Here is a 19,036-nt window from a genome sequence, read left to right as displayed (position 1 = left end):
CCTGACCCCCTCCCTCACTCCAATCCCCTACACCAGCCCAGATCTCCTTCCCACACCATAAACCCCTCATTCCCAGCCCCACCCTGCAGGCCTCACCCCCGCACCCGAACCCTTTGCCCTAGCCCTGAGCCCCTAACACATCCCAAACCCTTCATCCCCAACACTGTTGGGTTGAGGGCATTAACAATTTTCTTCAACTGGGTTGCCAAAGAAAAAGTTTGAAAACCACTGAATTAGAGCATATCTATATGTTCATAATGGACTGCAGTGAAAGCAGCACGTGGCAAGTGTCTATGGGCCCGATCCTACTAACACTGAAATCAATGGTAAAATTCCTAGAGACTTCTGTGGAAATAGGAGCAAGTCCATCATATTTCATGCTGTTCCTACAGCCTGTATTTCAGTGACTAAGAAGCAAGGCCAGAAGGATATGCAGCAAACAGGAAAAACTAATATATACACATAACATTTCCAAGTATTTTCTAAATATGAAGTAACAACAAATTCATAACAACAGGAATTCTAAGAATTGCTCCTAGGAATATGATTCAAACCTAAAAATTAGAAATAAATGAATCCAGACTGACACTATATAATATTTGTTAATGCTAAACTACGACTTCCCAAGCAATTATTTTAATGTACTCCGAGTGTTAACAACAAAACAAAAAAACACTTCACTACCCAAAAAACTCACCATTCAGACTTCTGTTTTTATAATTAACAAAAGCAAATGATAGTTTTCCTAAATTACCTTGAACAGCATCCTTTTGTCTAAAATAATGAGTGGTATATTTTAATATATTATGGAAGTTTTAATTTATGTTTAAACACATTGGATCAAGGGCAACATTTTCAAGAGTGTCAAAGTGACTTATGCTATGTCTACATTGCAATTCAAAATCCACATTTGACCCATGTCAGCTGACTCAGGCTTGTGGATCTCGGGCTAAGGGGCTGTTTAATTGCAGTGCACACTTTCAGGGCCAGGCTGGAGTCCAAGCTCTGGGACCACCCTCCCTCATGGGGTGCAGTATTTAACTGAAGTGCGAAAATACCCTTAGACCTTAGGAGCTTAAGTCTTATTGCCATTCAATGAAACTTTGGCTCCTAAGTGCCTATTTCACTTTTGAAAATGGGAGATAGGAATCTAAATCACTTAAGCACTTTTGAAAATGTTATACCAAAAATTGGGGATAACTCCATTGACCACAGTGGAATTTGACTGGGAATGAATTTAGCCCATTAAAAGGGGGTCGATATTGTAAGCTTTGGCCCTGAGATAGCTACAAAATGATACATTTCTATTAAATGTTTGAACATTTATAGAAACCACCAGTGTCACCCCCCCCCCAATTCTTGTAACTTCTCTTAGGAAATCCTGAAATCTTTCCTCAGTCAATCTCTTACCAATTTCAACAAGAATTTGCCTAAGTAAAAAATAAATGATGAGAGAGGGGGAGGGATCAGTTCCTTCCATGATAAAATCTGCAGGAAGGGATAAGAGGAGAAAAATTCAGTAAGACTCCCCTCACTAAGGCTTCCCTCTCGTTGTTCCATCAGGTGTTTGAGTTGCAATTTTCTTCCTTTCCCTCCCAGCCTGCCTGTGGAATGAACCTATGGGTCCAGCCCTCAAACACCATGGATTCTAGGAAGAGGGAAGGAGATTGTTCTGCTAGAGGCACCAATTGTGCATCAATTCTGAGCCCCTAGCTTCCTAGCATAGGAACTGGGGTACTGGAACTATGGGTTTGGGGGTGCTGCCACACCCCCTGGCTTGAAGTGGTATCCATCATATACCAGGTTTACAGTTTGGTTCAATAGCTCTCAGCACCCCCACTATCCAAATTGTTCCAGCACACTGCCTTCCTAGGAGCATGGTTCCATCCATCACCTGCCCTCAGTAGTTCTGCCAAGGCAAAGCATCTCTAATCTCTGGCAGGAGCTGCATACGCAGTCCGTTGTTGGAAGAATGCTGTGATTGTGAAAAAACAAAGGTCTAAAGAGAGACGTTAACTGGTAGATTAAACATGCATATCCTAACAGCAATTATTCTTTGGTAAATCTGATAAATACTGTACTGTTGTATTACGGTAACGTAATTTCTTGCCTTTTTTATATACAGTAACTCCTCACTTAAAGTTGTCCCGGTTAACATTGTTTCATTGCTGATCAATTAGAAAAAAATGCTAATTTAAAGTTGTGCAATGCTCCCTTATAAGGTTGTTTGGCGGCTGCCTGCTTTGTCCACTGATTGCAGAAAGAGCAGTCTGTTGGAGCTAGCTGGTGGGGGCTTAGAACCAGGGTGGACCGGTAGCCCCCGCATCAGCTCCCTGTTCCCCTAAGTTCCCTGTACGGCTTCTGCCTAGCAGGCTATCAATTGCTGGCAGTTCAGCTGTCCCTCCCCCCACTTCCATGTGCTGCTCCTGCCCTCTGCCTTGGAGCTGTTCCCAGGAGCCTCCTGCTTGCTGTGGGGGAGGAATGAAAGGGGGGCTAATGTCAGGGTGTCCCCCTCCCCCTGCTCTTGTCCCCCGCTTACCCCATCTCCATAGAGCAGGGGGGCACACGACAGGGCTCGAGACAGAGGGAGCTTGCTGACAGCAGCTGCTGTCTCAACTTGCTGATCTACTTAAAAAGGCAATATACTTAGAGTGGGGCCAGCGTACTTAAAGGGGCAGTGCGCATCTCTCTCTCACACACACCATGTGTGTGCCTCTATCTCTGTCTGCCATACTGTCTCCCCTCCCTCCATTTGTGCTGCCTTGTAGAGTGTGAGGCTACATTAACAACAACATGTTAACTCTTGAGGGCTCAGCTGAGTACTAGTTCATCATTTAGCAGTAAGGCATTCCCTGGGAAATATCCCACCCTTTGACTTCACCACCTCAGTCAAGCATCACAATCATCATTGCTGTGTACAGTATTAAATTGTTTGTTTAAAACTTATACTGTGTGAGTGTATATATAGTTTTCTGTCTGGTGAAAAAAATTCCCCTGGAACCTATCCCCCTCTATTTACATTAATTCTTATGGGGAAATTGGAGTCGCTTAACATCATTTCACTTAAAGTTGCATTTTTCAGGAACATAACTACAACATTAAGCAAGTTACTTTTACTTTTACAGAGCAGGACACTCTTTGTTCTGCATTTTATCAGCTATACAGAAAGGCCTGAATTTTCCTGTCAGACTTCACCTAAAGAACTTGACAATGATTAGGAAGCTAGTGTGCTGGGACCATCGCTGAGCATGCGACCAACATTATCTCATTGTTTCCTTGTGCTCCCCCATCTTTGTCTGTATTCAGCTGTTGTCTCCTGTCTTGTACTTAGGTTGTAAGCTCTTTGGGACAGGGACAGTCTTTCTGTTCTGGATTTGTATAGTGCCTAGCACAATGGGATCCTGGTCCATGATTTGGGCTCCAAGGTGCTACCGCAATGCAAATAAATAACAAATTGGGGGTACACTAGGAACCTAATATCAAAGGAAAACAGAAAGATGTTCAGTACATATTTGCACATGCTAGGTTCCATCTTTGAAAGCCTCACAGTGTTTGTTAACTAAGAGCCAGCTTCTGCAAGCTTTTGTGCATGTTTACTTTGCTCATGTAAGTATTCCCATTGGCTTCCATGGGAGAATGAAGTTAAGGGAGAACGCACATTTCAAGGATCCAACCCTAAATCCCTAATTGTCAGAAACTTGAGCATCCATCTCTTTCCACAGAAACACCTTTCTTTGCAACTGTCTGACTATGACTGGCATTCTGTTAGTGTTATCTTATCCTGTCTTCCTCCATATTGTGGAAATCCACTGCAGAAGGTTTCAGAGTCAGTGGCTAGCAGGGAATACTTTAGCGGAATGGGGCTGTGCTGGGAGGGAGTGTAAGGGTAAATGGTCCCCACGATTTCCTCATTTTATCGCAGTTTAATCCCCTGCAACTTCTGCAGGGGGTAAATCACATTCTCCCCCCACAATCAGAATGTTTCCAAGTTTCCACAAGTGCAATCTCATGGAGTTTCCCATCCCCTATTTAGGATTAACCTGTGTCATTGATGGTCTGTCCCTAAATTTATCATTTTTAAATAGCCTAGGAATTTATTTTGTCCAAAAATGATTAGCATCTACCCTAATTGTTTCAAAATTTGTATTTTTGTTTTAATGTATACGTATAGGGTCTTGGAAACTGCAAAGATAATTTAATTTGATTGTTTTAACAGTCTTTTCATGATCTGCAACCATAATTATAAGACCGAAGAATGTTACCCCTTAGCCATGGTGACAGGCACCATATTAAAGCATAAATAGAGACAGCCTCACAGGACAAAATTCAGCCCTGAAAAAACTGGGTACAGCTCTTTGGTTTTAAAAGGAGAAGTCATTGCAAAAATGTAATAATGGGCTATACCTGGAACCAGCTAGAGCGAATGGCCCAGGATAGAGGACTCTGGAGATCTGTGGTTGGTGACCCATACGCTGATTGGGGTGACGGGCATGAGTGAGTGAGTGCATGCATCATATCATGTCATAAACACAGGGTTTTCAAGCCTCTAAAGTTACGCACTTCAAGTCATGAAATAATAATCTGTATTACAATAAAAATCACCCACCATCAATATAAAAGCCTCTGTCACCCATCCAGAGAAAGTTCTTTGTTTTATTAATGGCTCATGTCTTGTACGCCTAGATGCTTTCCCCAATTTATTCTCATTACTAGTGCAGATTGATAAGGGTACAATTAAATCTGTTGTGAGCTTTTCTACCAGGATTGATTTTCTGTGTAAGTAGGAGTGAATGTGGGAATGACAGCTCAATGATTTTTTTTTCTTGCAAAAGTAATTGTATACTCTGATCATGTCTCCCTCAGACTCAGAGACAGCCTGCAGAACAATTCCCTCTGCCTGGCATGTCAGAGATCCCTCCAGGAAGGAAGCCTACTTAGTTACAGCATCACACTGATGTATTTTAACAAATAGCAGGGTATAAACACACAAAAGTTTGGGTTTTCCAACATGCTCAGCATTGTGGCCCAACTCTGCTCCCACGAAAATCAATAAGAGTTTTACCATTAGCTTCAATGGAAGTAGAATTAGAGCAACGCTGAGTTCTTCTGAAAATCCTACCCAATGGGTCTCGATCCTGGAGCCCTCACATGAGTGATTCCACTGAAGTCATAAGTAAACACTGCAGGATCAGTCCCAAAATCTTATTTGAAAGGCACAGCGAGTCAGAGCAATGCTTAAGTCTATAGTTATATTTATATAAAAATACAGCCCCTAGATTAAAGCATGCTTTGGGGATATCAACAATTCTATACACAAAACTGTAAATGAATTCAAACAGCAAGGATTAGTAGCACACATAGGCCCACAGTACTTTTAAAGAATCACATCTAAAGCTGGAATTGCTTTCTAATTACAGCGCTTATCTAACCATTTGTTCAGCAGAGGTGGTGGGTGGTTTGTTTGTTTGTTAGTTAGTTAAACAGAGGTACAATACAGTCTACCTGCTCCTTCAATAAGCATAGTCTGTTATCATTAAGAAAATACAATACAATTAAAGAAACCAGAAGTAGAACACAGTGATCTCACTGTATATTTGCATGTGCAGATACTTATAGTGACAAAGCTCTGTCCTTGTCTCCGTGGGTCCTGCGTTTCCTGACAGATTTCGCTAGCCTCAGAGGCTCACTGTGACCCTCCACTTAACCCTTCTCTCTCTAGAGACAAGGGTCACAATCTTGTGATCATCACCATAAGACAGAGAGGGAGGTGAGGAGAAGCTATCCTCCCTTGCATAGTTTCTATTGTCTCCCAGTGTCAGTGATTAATCAGGGGAGCAAAGTGGGGGGAGCCCGGGCCTGCCCTCTACTCCAGGCTCCAGCCCAGGGACCCTAATAGTATCAGCTATGGTAGCTGACCTATCTCCCATTACTTTTCTAAAGCCATCTGGCCTTGCTCCGTCACATTATATATTGAGGAAACAATCTCAGCAAAGCAGGAATGGGTATTCAGAAATTTTAATTTAGAATGTAATTGTGTTTGGTCTGATCCCACATTCCTTAATTAGTTGACGTTTCCACATTGGGGTGGAATATTCAGAAGCACTCAGGTCTGGTTAACTCTGTTCCCATTTACATTGATGAGAGTTATACCTTAGATGAACAGAAGTCTTGCTAGAGTAAGGACTGCTGGATCCGGCCCTTTATGCTTTGAGATCATATAGTTTATTATTTTTAATTAGTGTTTTAATGTCTGCATGCACTGATGCCCACTCTGTTCCCTCTGAACTGAATCCAGTTATCTGAGAGAGAAGTAGAGAGGGAAAACTGAACACTGAATTTTCTTCATGGATCAGCACAAAATTGTTTGGCACAGGCAACTCTGCAAATATTTGTGAAACAGTGAGTAAATTTGCAGTGTATGATGGCCCTCAAGTTTGTACTTCCCTCTGTGTGGTGCGGAGACTCATAAATCCAGTGCTGGTGCTCAGTTATGCTGCAATAGAAAACATATTTCTATAGGCTGCATCCAATGTCACTGGTTAATTTTTTCTTATATGATCTATTCTGTTTTGTTTAGCTTGATGTTCCCCTTTATTTGCTTATTTTTAAACTAGGTTCCTAGCCCTACAGGTATTCCTCATCATAGCAAAGTGCACTGCCCAGTCAGGCTTAGGCAAGCATGGAGCCTGCAAGCACAAGTTGTCCCCGTTCCTCAGGGGTTCCTCAATGAGAGAGTACAGTGGATGCCATTTTCACAATCTTGTGAAAGGTAAGGTAGCCTCTGTTTTGATTTGTGCAGGGGAGCCCCTTTGAACAGAGGCCAGCTCCACATTGGAGACGGCTCAAGATTGTAGATGGCTGCCACAAGAACAGGTGAACTAAGTACAGGGGCGGCTCTATGTTTTTTGCCGCCCCAAGCATGGCAATCAGGCAGTTTTTGGCGGCACGCCTGCCGAAGGTCCGCTGGTCATGTGGATTCGGCAGAAGTTCTGCGGGTGATCTGCCAGTCTCGTGCCTTCAGCGTACCCACCGCCGAATTGCTGCTGAAGCCGCGGGACCAGCGGACCCCCCGCAGGCAAGCTGCCGAAGCCTTCCTGACTCTCGCCCTCACGGCAACCAGCAAGCTGCCCCCTGCGGCATGCCACCCCAGGCATGCAATTGCTGCACTGGTGCCTGGAGCCGCCCCTGACTAAGTATGAGTGTGAGGCTGCAATAATGGTTCAAGGTTTCATTATGCTACCAGTTCAGAAGGTATTTGTGTATCTGATTTGGATCGTATCTAGACATTATGTAGTTTTAGACATATTTAAGTAAATCTTTATCCCCCCACATTCCATTCCTCTGGCCCCAAAAGAACATAAAAGGGGGGAAGTTAAAGCTCTAAGGATGACTGAGGCCTCCACAGGCTTGCTCTTCTAGGCACTCTGTTTGGGACTCCCACTGAAATCAATGACAGTTCCCTACATGCATACTCACAGGAAGAAGCCACAAGGATTCATGTTATGGGTATTGCCTGAGGTTTTCTATTGAACTGGGAGTCATGTTTAAAATGATAGCTCTTTCTGTTTCTTTATGAAGTATCACACTTCTTTCCATTGGACTATTTTGAATGTATTAGGATCATAATAAGGATAAATTACTTCTCCCAATAGGAGGGAAAACACTGATAAACTGCTCTTTCACTTTTCTAATACTTGTGAGGCACTCAGGCAAGATCCTTAAAGGTATTTAGGCTCCAAACTTCTATGAAATCAATAGACATTGGGAGCCTAAATACCTGTAAGGATCTGGGTCTTATATGCTGTGGCACTGGGTACAATACAGGAACCTAACTAGAGAGAGAACCAACAATAAACAATACCAGTGTTTTATACTTACACCTTTCACCCAGATCATTTCACAGCTGTATACACACACACACACACACACACACACACACACACACACACACACACACACACACACACACACACACACACACACACACACACACAATATTACTGAAATGCAGCCGTCTCTGCTGTGGAGAATGAGTTGTGGGCAATAACCAGCACACAGTATTCTGTTCAAGAAGGGGAAGAATAGAAATTTTAGCCATCAGCCAAACCCTAGTCATATAGAAAGAACCATAGAAACTAACATTCATACAGAGTAGACAGGGTCTTGTTTTTTAATATCCTACCAATAGTAAACTGCATGGAACAAAATGAACCTGATTCGTCTCTCACATTGGTTTGACATTGGTATAATTCCATTTACTTTCATGGAGTAACTCCTCAATTACAACAGTTTTAGGCATTGTCTACATGAGAAAAACATTTCAGTATAATCCAAGTTGTGAATTAAAATCACTATAGTTACATCGGTATAACCCCCCCACACACACACACTCCCTCCCAGCCTCCACATATGGGCACTCTAATTACAATATAAAAGTGCTTTATTTTTTTATTTAGCTTATGTTGTTTGGAGGGTTAAGGGGGTTAAGCTGTACCAAAAAAGCCACTGTTACACTGGAATAAGAGTGTCCAGACAGTGGGGGAGGGGGTTATACAGTTTCCTATGTAGGCAAACCCCGCGTGAGAGAAGAATCAGGCCACTGTATCTAGCTCAGAAGAGATAAAGGGCTGCACCAACTCAGCCAGATTTTTTGAAACTTTTGTTTCAAGGTATCTAGATACTCCAAATCTAATGCTTAGACTTCTAAGGCAAGGCATCCCCAACCAAAGCACTCACCTTCAGCTTGAGAGTTACCTGACAGGTCATGTTACTGCACGTACTCCTGGTAGGTTATTTTGGTACATGTAGGTATTTCAGTCCTGGCCTGTGTCTATGCTAAATCCATTTCTTCAAAAATATTCAGTGTCTATCTACCAAAAGAATGGCAAGCCATGTTACACTATTTCCTTAATTATAGTCCTTCTAAATATTTAACTACCTATAGTGCTCCCTGGAGGTGGATTTTTGCATTCTACAGTGAAGGGTTTGCTATAAAGGTTATACCCCTATAAGAAGGCAGAATGCCTTCATATTTTTTTTTATAATATGGAGCCTTATAATGAGAAGTTAGAGTGCAGCATCCTTATTTTTGAGGTAGGCTTGTACTGAGAAACCCTTTTATTGAGAAAAGGAGAACACTATATTTTTATATTGGTAAACATACAGTTTTCCTTTCTGTTTAGTGTAAAAAACTTGATCCACGTGTATTGTTCATTTAGCATTTACGTGCCTAATCTCGGTATCCTTAAACTCTGAATGGAATTAGAAGACTACATCAAAACCTAGCATTCAGATCTGTAGTCTGTTTTCCCGGTAGGAGCTACATGATGCTTTGACATACGGAATGTTTTTAAACCAGCAGGAAATCTGTGCATTTCAAGCCCAGCCTCCCTTCAGCTCACTCAGATGTATGTTTTCGATATGAAACAAGTTATTGTATGTAAGCTATTGTAGATAAGCCTAAATGATATCATGCAATTTTCTCCACTGCTTTCACATACACAAATACATCCTAATACTGCAGCATTTTCAAACAAACCCATCATGCAGATGCTTTAAAAAGTTACACTGTCAAAACTAATTTCATTCTTTTGTAGCAAACCAAATGCATATTTAATTTTCTATCCTTGCAATAGCTAAGCATCCAACAATTCTCTTTGCCTCAGATGGTTCTATGCACCATATGGTTACAGATTTCAGTTAAAATCATGCATAAATGTTTTCTAGTTATTTAACCTTTCCCTTTTCTTTCCTCTCTCGTTTGACAAGCACTATATACCGAATCATTTAGACTTTTCAATCTCTCACTGTAAGGAAAAGTAGGTTAAAAAAAGAGAGAACTATCTTCCAACATACCTTGCAAGGAGAATACTGTTCACTCTCAGCTGTTTGACTTTTCAATACCTTCACTCACACTTCAGTGCTCCTAAGATTCATAATAATCACAATCGCTGTAGATTTACAATTTGAAGCAAAAACAGATTTCTCTCCCTCACCCTTCCTCTCTTTCTCCGTGCAGCTGATAGCTTTACACTTTGTTAGGACTGTAACAGGACTTGTCTCCCAGCCCTTTCACCACTCTGATGAATAATCTCCTCCCTGCTATTAAGAACATGTTGCCATTATATCTTAAAAAGCACGTCAGAGCTTGTATGCAGTAGCTGTGGGAAAGCTGCATTTATTTATACAGGAAGCATGAGCACAGCACTTCCTACTTCCCATCTGAGTCTCAGTTGAACTGCAGGTGATTACTTTAACCCTGTCAAATTCCAACCAATACATATCCCAACCTTCTTATTTTGACATCTCTAGTATTTGTCATTATAATTCCCATCTGATTCCTGACAAAATAAAAGAAAGAGGGATATAACGGTGTATGTGACACTCACACACAGCCCTCCAGTTGCCACTTAACCAGCTCTAGGATAGTGGATTGTATAGCAGCTGACTTGTTGGCACATGTTGCCTGAAATGTTACTGCCTTCTGCTCATCACCACATGAATGAAATGTTTTGAATATGAAGTGATTTCTCCATGAGGAAAAATATCTGAAATTACAAATAGAAATTGCAGGTGCAACTTCAAATCTGAATCTTATTACGCTATTGATTTTATTCAGCTTGCTTAATTAGGACAACTAAGGGCATGACAATGCTGCAGAAAAGCAGGCTGCAAAACTAGATTCTGACTCCTTAACCTGAGATTGTATGCAACAGAGGTGATGAATTCAGAGGATCCATACTCCCTGCTCAAATGCTCTGTTCATCCAGTGAACCAGTAGTGGTACATATTATACCATATAGAATCATAGGACTGGAAGGGACCTCAAGAGGTCATCTAGTCCAGTCCCCTGCACTCATGGCTGGACTAAGTATTATCTAGACAATCCCTGAGAGGTGTCTGTGACATAAAAGCCAGCTAGTACTCTTCTCCGCCTTGCTGAAGGAAAAGATGAGATCTGGTATGGTATTTCTATATGTTTTAATGGGTGTGGGAACAAAATTGAGAAAGAAACAAGCTAGGGACATTATCAAAGTTAATCTGCAATCTTGTCTTTATGATGAAATGTGTTGTACATCATGTAATTCAGGTTGGCAATATGCCTTCATACTTATTTGAGAGGACTGTTGAATGTATGCTCATTCTCCTTTTCTGTATCTCTCTCATTGCTAGACCTTTCAGAGTTGATTTTCAGAGTTATACTTCATCCTATGAATTTTTATAAAAATTGATAAAGATTAACTTTCAAATTTTAAGAGCTAATACAGTTGTGGGTTTGTGTACATTTATAAATGTATACCTGTGCATACAAAAAATCATGTTAAAATTACATTATTAAGGTTGCAAAGACAGTTAGAGGCTTAGGGACACCCAGAGCATGGGGTTGCATTCCTGACCATTGATGGATGGATGGATGAATAGCCATTGATGAATCCATCCTCCATGAACATACCTAAATCTTTTTTGAACCCAGTGATAATTTTGGCCTTCACAACATCCCCTGGCAATAAGTTCCATACGTTGACTGTGTGTTGTGTTCAGTAATTCCTTTTGCCTATTAATTTCATTGGGTGACCCCTGGTTCTTGTGTTATGTGAAGGTATTAAATAAGACTTCCTTATTCATTTTCTCCACTCCATTCATGAGTTTATAGACCTCTGTCATATCCCTTTAAGTTTTCTCCTTTCCAAGCTGAAAAGTCCCAGTCTTTTTAAGCTCTCCTCATATGGAACCTGTTCCATATCCTTAATCATTTTTGTTGCCCCTCGCTGTATCTTTTCCAATTCTAATATATCTTTTCGAGATGGGGCAGCCAGAACTGCATTCAATATTCAAACTGTAGGCACACCATGGATTTATATAGTGGTATTATGATATTACTATCTCATTATCTATCCCTTTCCTAATGGTTTCTAGCATTCTGTTAGCTTTTTTGATTGCCGCTGCACACAGAGCAGATGTTTTCAGAGAATTATCCCACAGTGACTTCAAGATCTCTTTCTTGAATAGTAACAGCTAATTTAGACCCCATTATTTTGTATGCACACATGGGATTATGTTTTACAATGTGCATTACTTTGCATTTATCAACATTGCATTTCATCTGCCATTTTGTTGCCCGATCACCCAGTTTTGTGAAATTCTTTTGTAACTCTTCACAGTCTGCTTTGGACTTCACTATCTTGAGTAATTAAGTATTGTCTGGAAACTCTGCCACCTCCCTGTTTACCTGTTTTTCCAGATCATTTATGAATATGCTGCAAAGCACTAATCCCAGTACTAATCCCTGGGAGACACCACTATTTACCTTTTTCCATTCTAAAAACTGACTATTTATTCCTACCCTTTGTTTCCTGTCTTTTAACCAGTCACTGAACCAGGAGCGGACCTTCCCTCTTCAACCATGACTGCTTACTTGCCTAGGAGCCTGTGGTCAGGGATCATGTAAAAAGCTTTCTGAAAGTCCAAGTACACTATATCTACTGGATCACCCTTGTTCAAATATTTGTCGACCTCCTCAAAGAACTCTAATACATTGATGAGACGTGATTTACTTTTACAAAAGTCAGGTTGACTATTCTCCACAAATCATGTTCATCTACGTGTCTGATAATTCTGTTCTTTACTATAGTTTCAACCAATTTGCTTGATACCGAAGTTAAGTTTACTGGTCTTTAATTGCCAGGATCATTTCTGCAGCCTTTTTAAAAACTGGTGATACATTAGCTATCCTCCAGTCATCTGGTACAGGTTTCAGAGTAGCAGCTGTGTTAGTCTGTATCTGCAAAAAGAACAGGAGTACTTGTGGCACCTTTGAGACTAACACATTTATTTGAGCATAAGCTTTCATGGGCTACAGCCCACTTCATCAGATGCATAGAATGGAACATATAGTAAGAATATATATATACATTCAGAGAACATGAAAAGGTGGAAGTTGCCATACCAACTCTAAGAGGCTAATTAATTAAGATGAGCTATTATCAGCAGGAGAAAAAAAACTTCTGTAGTGATAATCAAGATGGCCCATTTCAGATAGTTGACAAAAAGGTGCGATGATACTTCCTTTTGCTTAACAAGTATCCTCGCATCTTTTTGTGGAGGCTGTTCCAGAACTTCACCACTCTGATGATAAGAAACCTTCTAACTTCTGTGACAAAGTTCCTCCTCTACCTTGGTGGGTCCTGCGCTTATTGGCAGATTTGCTCACCTCAGTGATCTCGCCCACAGTCTGGGTCAACTCCTCCTGTGTCTGATCAGGAGTTGGGAGGTTTGGAGGGAACCCAGGCCCACCCTCTACTCCGGGTTCCAGCCCAGGGTCCTATGGATTTGCAGCTGTCTATAGTGCCTCTTGTAACAGCTGTGTGACAGCTACACCTCTCTGGGCTACTTCCCCAAGGCCTGCTCCAAACACCTTCTTTATCCTCACCACAGGACTTTCCTCCTGGTGTCTGATAACGCTTGTACTCCTTAGTCCTCCAGCAGCACACCCTCTCAGTCTCAGCTCCTTGTGTCTCTTGCTCCCTGCTCCTCACATGCACTTCCTCTCCTCTGGCTCCTCCCCATCTGACTGGAGAGAGCTCCTTTTAAAACCCAGGTGCCCTGATTAACCTGCCTTGATTGGCTGCAGGTGTTCTAATCAGCCTATCTGCCTTAATTGGTTCTAGCAAGTTCCTGATTACTCTAGTGCAGACCCTGCTCTGGTCACTCAGGGAACAGAAAACTACTCACCCAGTGACCAGTATATTTGCCCTCTCCCAGACTCCTGCACCCCACTGGCCTGGGTCTGTCACACTTCCAATCCTTATTCAAACCACATTCTCACCTCCTGCCCTCTTGGCTTCGCTCCCTATCCCCACCCATTATCACCTGATCTCGTTTACCCTCCCTGTGCCCCATAGTCACCTGGCCCTCTCAGTGTTCCTGCCTGTCTCCTGACAGCACAGTCTCTGGCCATCTTCACAGAGTGCAGCCTGGCCTCCATTCCCATAGGAAACAAAGCAAGATGGAAGCCACTTTTAGTAGGGCAGACTACCTGCCACCTGTAAAGTCTGTAGGGAAATAGTGGTCATCTTCACTATGGGCATTCTGTGGCTTAAATCCCATTGAAAATCATGGGTGATGGGCATACCACACAATATTTCAAGTAGCTAACGCAGTATGCAATTGGTCATTGCTAATGCCTGTGGAGCTATCCCCACTGCTGGTCCCAGCACCTTACTGACCAAGTCTGTGCCATGCTCAGCTCCCACCTTACAGTCCAGCCCACCCACGTCCAATGTTAGTCCCCACCCTGAGCTCTTCTGCAGGCACTGAGCATGCCCAGGAGTAGCTAAATCTGCTGTGCTTCCTACATAGGCGCTGACTTCATGGGTGCTCCAGGGCTCAAGCATCCACCAAAAACCTGCAAGGTTAAATTAATCTTTTGTGGGCCCAGACTGTGTCCCCACCCCCCATTCCACCCGTGCTCTGCCCCAAGGCCCTACTCGCTGCTCAGCCTCTTTCCTATGAGGCCCTGCCTACCGCTCTCATGAGGGGAGGACAGAGAAGAGTGAGCAAGGGGAGGGGTGGAGAGGAGTGAGCGGTGAGCAAAGCCTCAGAGAGGGGAAGAGCCAAGCAGGGGTGGGGCCTCGGGGCAGAGCACAGGTGCAGCAGGGGGCTGGGCCGTGGTCCAGATGCCAGGCCCCTTCTGCATGTGGGCCCGAAACCACAGCACCATTGCTGCCATTTTAAACCCGGTACGAGCACGCACAAGCCACAGTATTGCTGACAGTTTCATCCAGAAAGCTACAGTCAGACATAATGCCTTTAAACTGGGATGTTAATGAAGACAGCTTGAAGGTGAGTACAACAATACAGTAATTCATGATAATGTAATTATATAATTCGTTACTATTTTAATAATGATTAAACTATTAAGATACCAAGAATAGACACATATTCAATAACTAGAATATGAAAGAAGTGTATAAATATTCTGAAAATAGCCTCCCCCGAAAACTGTCAGAGCGCCTCCCTCCACCCCCCCAACACACACACCTTTTCAAAAGCACCCACTCGCAAAACAAAAGTCAGTGCCTGTACCTCCCTAGGTCTGCCCCTGCCAATGGTATACATTGTGCATAACATGCATACGGCTGTGGGTGCCACTGAATGCAGAAAGTGTTCTACTTAACCAGGAGAGGAGGTTTTGTGCGTTAAATCAGGACAGTCCCAAGAAACCCAGGACTGTTGGGAGGTATGGCTTAGTGGCCATTTTGAAAAAGGGAAAAACTTTACAAGTGTGTTCCTAATCATCCCTAGATCATAAGACATTATAACACACACAACTCAGTTGGCAACTCTGTCAGGCCCCGTCATCACATGTATACATATAACATACACATAAGCCCCCCATAGCCTGATAAGTGTATGTATCTCTGTGTCTGGTTCACAGAGGATGTAAGTCTCTTACAACCCTAGCTAAAGAGCCTTAGCTCAAGTATAACAGCTTGTGCTTTTAGATCTAGAGGTTCTTGGTTCAATCTGTGGTGTATGTCAGCTAAAATTGTGGCCATCAGACTGTTGTATATGATGAATAGAAAAGGAAAAGATTAAATAAAGAGCAAAAGGAGACAATGTGATTACATTTTTCTAAAAGGAAAAAAGCATAAAAGACAGCTAACACACATAAATACTTTCCTAATATTACTTTTTGCATAGTTGCATAGAAGGGGAAGTGGTCCACATGAATGTGAGAGAAAATGTGTCCATGAGATGATCTCAAATACAGCATCTTAGACAGTGTATTTGCTCAGGCACTGAATTTTTGAGCTATCATGGTGACTCTTTCAAATCCCACCAGTGAAAGTCCAAATCTATCTCATTGTACCATCCTTCTAAATACTTGTGGTCTATTTTATAGAATTACAGTCCCTACCAGCCATTCCTCAAGCCTGCTAGTACAGTACATAAGAACTGTATAGAAACCCATCTTCTAGGTCAAGTTAATTTTGTGAAGTGTTATAAGTCATGCTAAAATTGCTACCCAGCTGGATTCCACTGTCTCCCGCAGCAACCCAAATGCATTCAGTATTGTCCATTGAAAAAGAAAAAAAAATCACAAAGGCATGTCATGTCATATGTCAGCTCTCACAAACTGAATGCTTCCCAAATTAGATTTCTTTTAAAATTATGGTGATGGAGTCACACAAGCATGGAGTGTCACACTAACCTTTTAAATCTGAAAAGAAAAAAGCCTCTTGACTGAGATGTTATAAGCCAAGATGCAGCCTCCAAGTGAAATTTTAGAGGAGTTTGAAACTTCTAGAAGAGTAAATGTTAACACAATTGAACTATAAACAGCTCTTTCCATCTACTGTAAGTATTTCCAACATGTCCATCACTGAACTATCGGTGCACAAATATGTCACTGCAATTACTAATTATTAATTTATGAGGTAGCCTAGCAATAAAGCAATAACATAACCACTGATCATTTCTCAAATACCATAACCAGAACTGCATCTCAAAACAATCCCATTAAGAGCAAATGAATATGTCAAGTTAGTGTAATTACAAAAAGCCTTATTATAACTCTGCATAAAGAACCAGGATCAGCCAGTAGAAATAAATGTTGCTTCCAGTTCTCAGCCTGAGGCCTTGGCTACCCTGGCTCTTTACAGCGCTGCAACTTTCTTGCTCAGGGGTGTGAAAAAACACCCCCCTGAGCGCAGCAAGTTACAGCGCTGTAAAGCACCAGTGTAAACAGTGCCCCAGCGCTGGGAGCGCGGCTCCCAGTGCTGTAAGCTAATCCCCACGGGGAGATGGAGTACCTGCAGCGCTGGGAGAGCTCTCTCCCAGTGCTGGCACTGCGACCACACTCACACTTCAAAGCGCTGCCGCGGGAGCACTCCCGCAGCAGCGCTGTACAGCTACAAGTGTAGCCGTACCCTGACTGAGAATTGTACAACCAATAAGTTAAGAATGGCAAAAAAAATTAATGGCTTACCACTCATGTTATAAAAAACAATGTCATGTTGTGGGACAAGTTTTTTAATGCCAGAACCTAACTACACACACGAAAAATTGTCTTCATGTATTTCACCCACTGAATGTGTAAATCTCACATTTGCATTCACAAAAAATACACCTCTACCTCTATATAATGCTGTCCTTGGGAGCCAAAAAATCGTGCCGCATTATAGGTGAAACTGTTATATTGAACTTGCTTTGATTCACCGGAGTGCGCAGACCTGCCCCCCTGGAGCACTGCTTTACCACGTTATATCCAAATTCGTGTCATATTGGGTGGCATTATATCGAGGTAGCAGTGTATTTATATATTCAAAAGGCAATTTCACAAGGAAATGGCGTGCTTATGTGTGACATTACTATCAATTTTTAAGAAAACAAATGCCTTTTGTGTGTGAAATGGGCAATGTGCATTTGATGTCGTTGCAAGAGCAGTGTTTTTAGTGTCATGGGATAATAATGGTCCTTTGCAAAATAGCAACAGAAAATAGTTTTCAGAAGAGAGATTTCATCCTAATAGTTATTGTGTAATAGCAGTGGCTTTATTCGCCTCACCATGAGGTTCTATGCTATATGTATCCTGCAGGTGGTGCTAGAAATGAGATGACAGCACAAAAAAATGCAAAGCTACATGGTATATTTTGTAAGCATTTTTTGCATACCAAGGTTTATTTTGATTTGTTACAAGAAAATTGAGATTTTGCCTTTTCCTGTTATATTGTTCTACAACTCTGAGTTGGTATGCAGGTCACTCACTGATATTCCAGGCTTGAAATCTTAATAATTCTCTTTGGCTAAAACATAATCAAACTTTATTATAAAAATGTTTTGTGGTGAAGTATAATACAGTCAAGTCGACATTTTTTTAAAGGACTGGTAAAAAAAAAAAAAAACAGGGAAAGAAACATACCTACAGTGAAAAATGCAAGTGAAAGGGCATGGCATACTGCCATTGACAGCATGGTTATTCCTCATCTGATTAAAAAATGACTGAAGTTTCCTTCTGAACCTTTATGATCCATAGGACCTCAAAAATATGTGGATGTGCCTCACACAGACACAATGAAGAACAGGAAGAAGTGATTGTAAATCACTCCAGCTCCATAAATAAACCAAAATGCATTATTTGTTATGAGATGTTGGTATGTGGGGACCCATGCAAACATAACAGAGTTGTGTAATTCCCACAAGAGCCAGTATTTCTCCTAAGTCTGTGACAAATACAACTTTGAGAACTTTCTCACACAGAACATACTAACTATTGAGGTTTGCTGAATAAAGAGATGTAGCCAAAGAAGAAGCCAGCGAGAGGTCTTGCTAGAAAGTGGCAAGAGCTAGCATATGTAAAGGGTAATATCTCCATCAGCAAATAGGGACACCTGTATGGGGAATGCTTGCTTCAGAGACATTCCAAGAGATCTTGACATCCAGTGTAGAAACTGAAACCACAATACGGGGATTCCATTACAATTTTGGGGCTGGATCCTGCAGGGACTTACTCATAAGAGTACTTACTTCCATTAGAAGTCCCCTTGGGAATACTTATGGTAGGAGGTATTTGCAGGTTTGGGCTCTTTGTCCTCAGCAACTCAACAGCTCTGCAACATCCCTCTGGGATTTTTAACGTAGCTCCTCTTAATGGCTATTCAGTATGAAGAATTAGCGAGAGGGGAAAACAAACCAAGTTGGGATGGAACTGCCCTAAATAAAATGCTAATGAGTTTTCAGTTAATGACTAAACATTATTTCCTGAAAATCAGATGTTTTTCATGAATAGTTTGCCAACAGAAAAATGGGCTAGAATCATCACATTGTTTGTTCAGCTCTAACACAAGCATGTAATATGCACTGTTATGGAGAGTTGCTGGGTTCTTCTGTGGACTCACCCTAAGAGCAGGTGTTGAAACCCTGAAGGGAGTTGCTGACTGAGCCCTGTTGACTCACTTTAGCTTGTCGATATGTAATTCTACAATAGTTCTGAAGAGAAGGGATTGGTCCTCTAGGCAGTGGTGCTGATATGTCA

At 41.8% G+C, this 19,036-nt stretch overlaps 2 protein-coding genes across 6 annotated transcripts in view; one reads left to right on the top strand and one right to left on the bottom strand.

Annotated features, from left to right (window-relative positions):
* Positions 1–19,036, top strand: part of TPMT (thiopurine S-methyltransferase) — a 270,354-nt gene that overhangs the window by 91,209 nt on the left and 160,109 nt on the right. The gene's annotated exons all lie outside the window — the stretch shown is intronic.
* The window catches only part of RNF144B (ring finger protein 144B), a 125,753-nt gene that overhangs the window by 61,246 nt on the left and 45,471 nt on the right, over positions 1–19,036 (bottom strand). For 2 of the 5 annotated variants that reach the window (XR_007772755.1, XM_050941634.1), the window contains exon 1: positions 9,856–10,187. The exons of 2 other annotated variants lie outside the window; for them this stretch is intronic. The gene's annotated coding sequence lies outside the window, so the exon portion shown is untranslated. Of the gene's footprint in view, positions 1–8,736; positions 8,871–9,855; positions 10,188–19,036 lie in introns of those variants that run through there. One more of the 5 variants, XM_050941636.1, reaches the window with a different exon arrangement.

The sequence above is a fragment of the Gopherus flavomarginatus genome, chromosome 2 (genome assembly GCF_025201925.1).
Source record: "Gopherus flavomarginatus isolate rGopFla2 chromosome 2, rGopFla2.mat.asm, whole genome shotgun sequence".
Taxonomy (NCBI): Eukaryota; Metazoa; Chordata; order Testudines; family Testudinidae; genus Gopherus; species Gopherus flavomarginatus.
The sequence above is the reverse complement of the archived record's forward strand: the minus strand, read 5'-3'. Positions and strand labels throughout refer to the sequence as shown.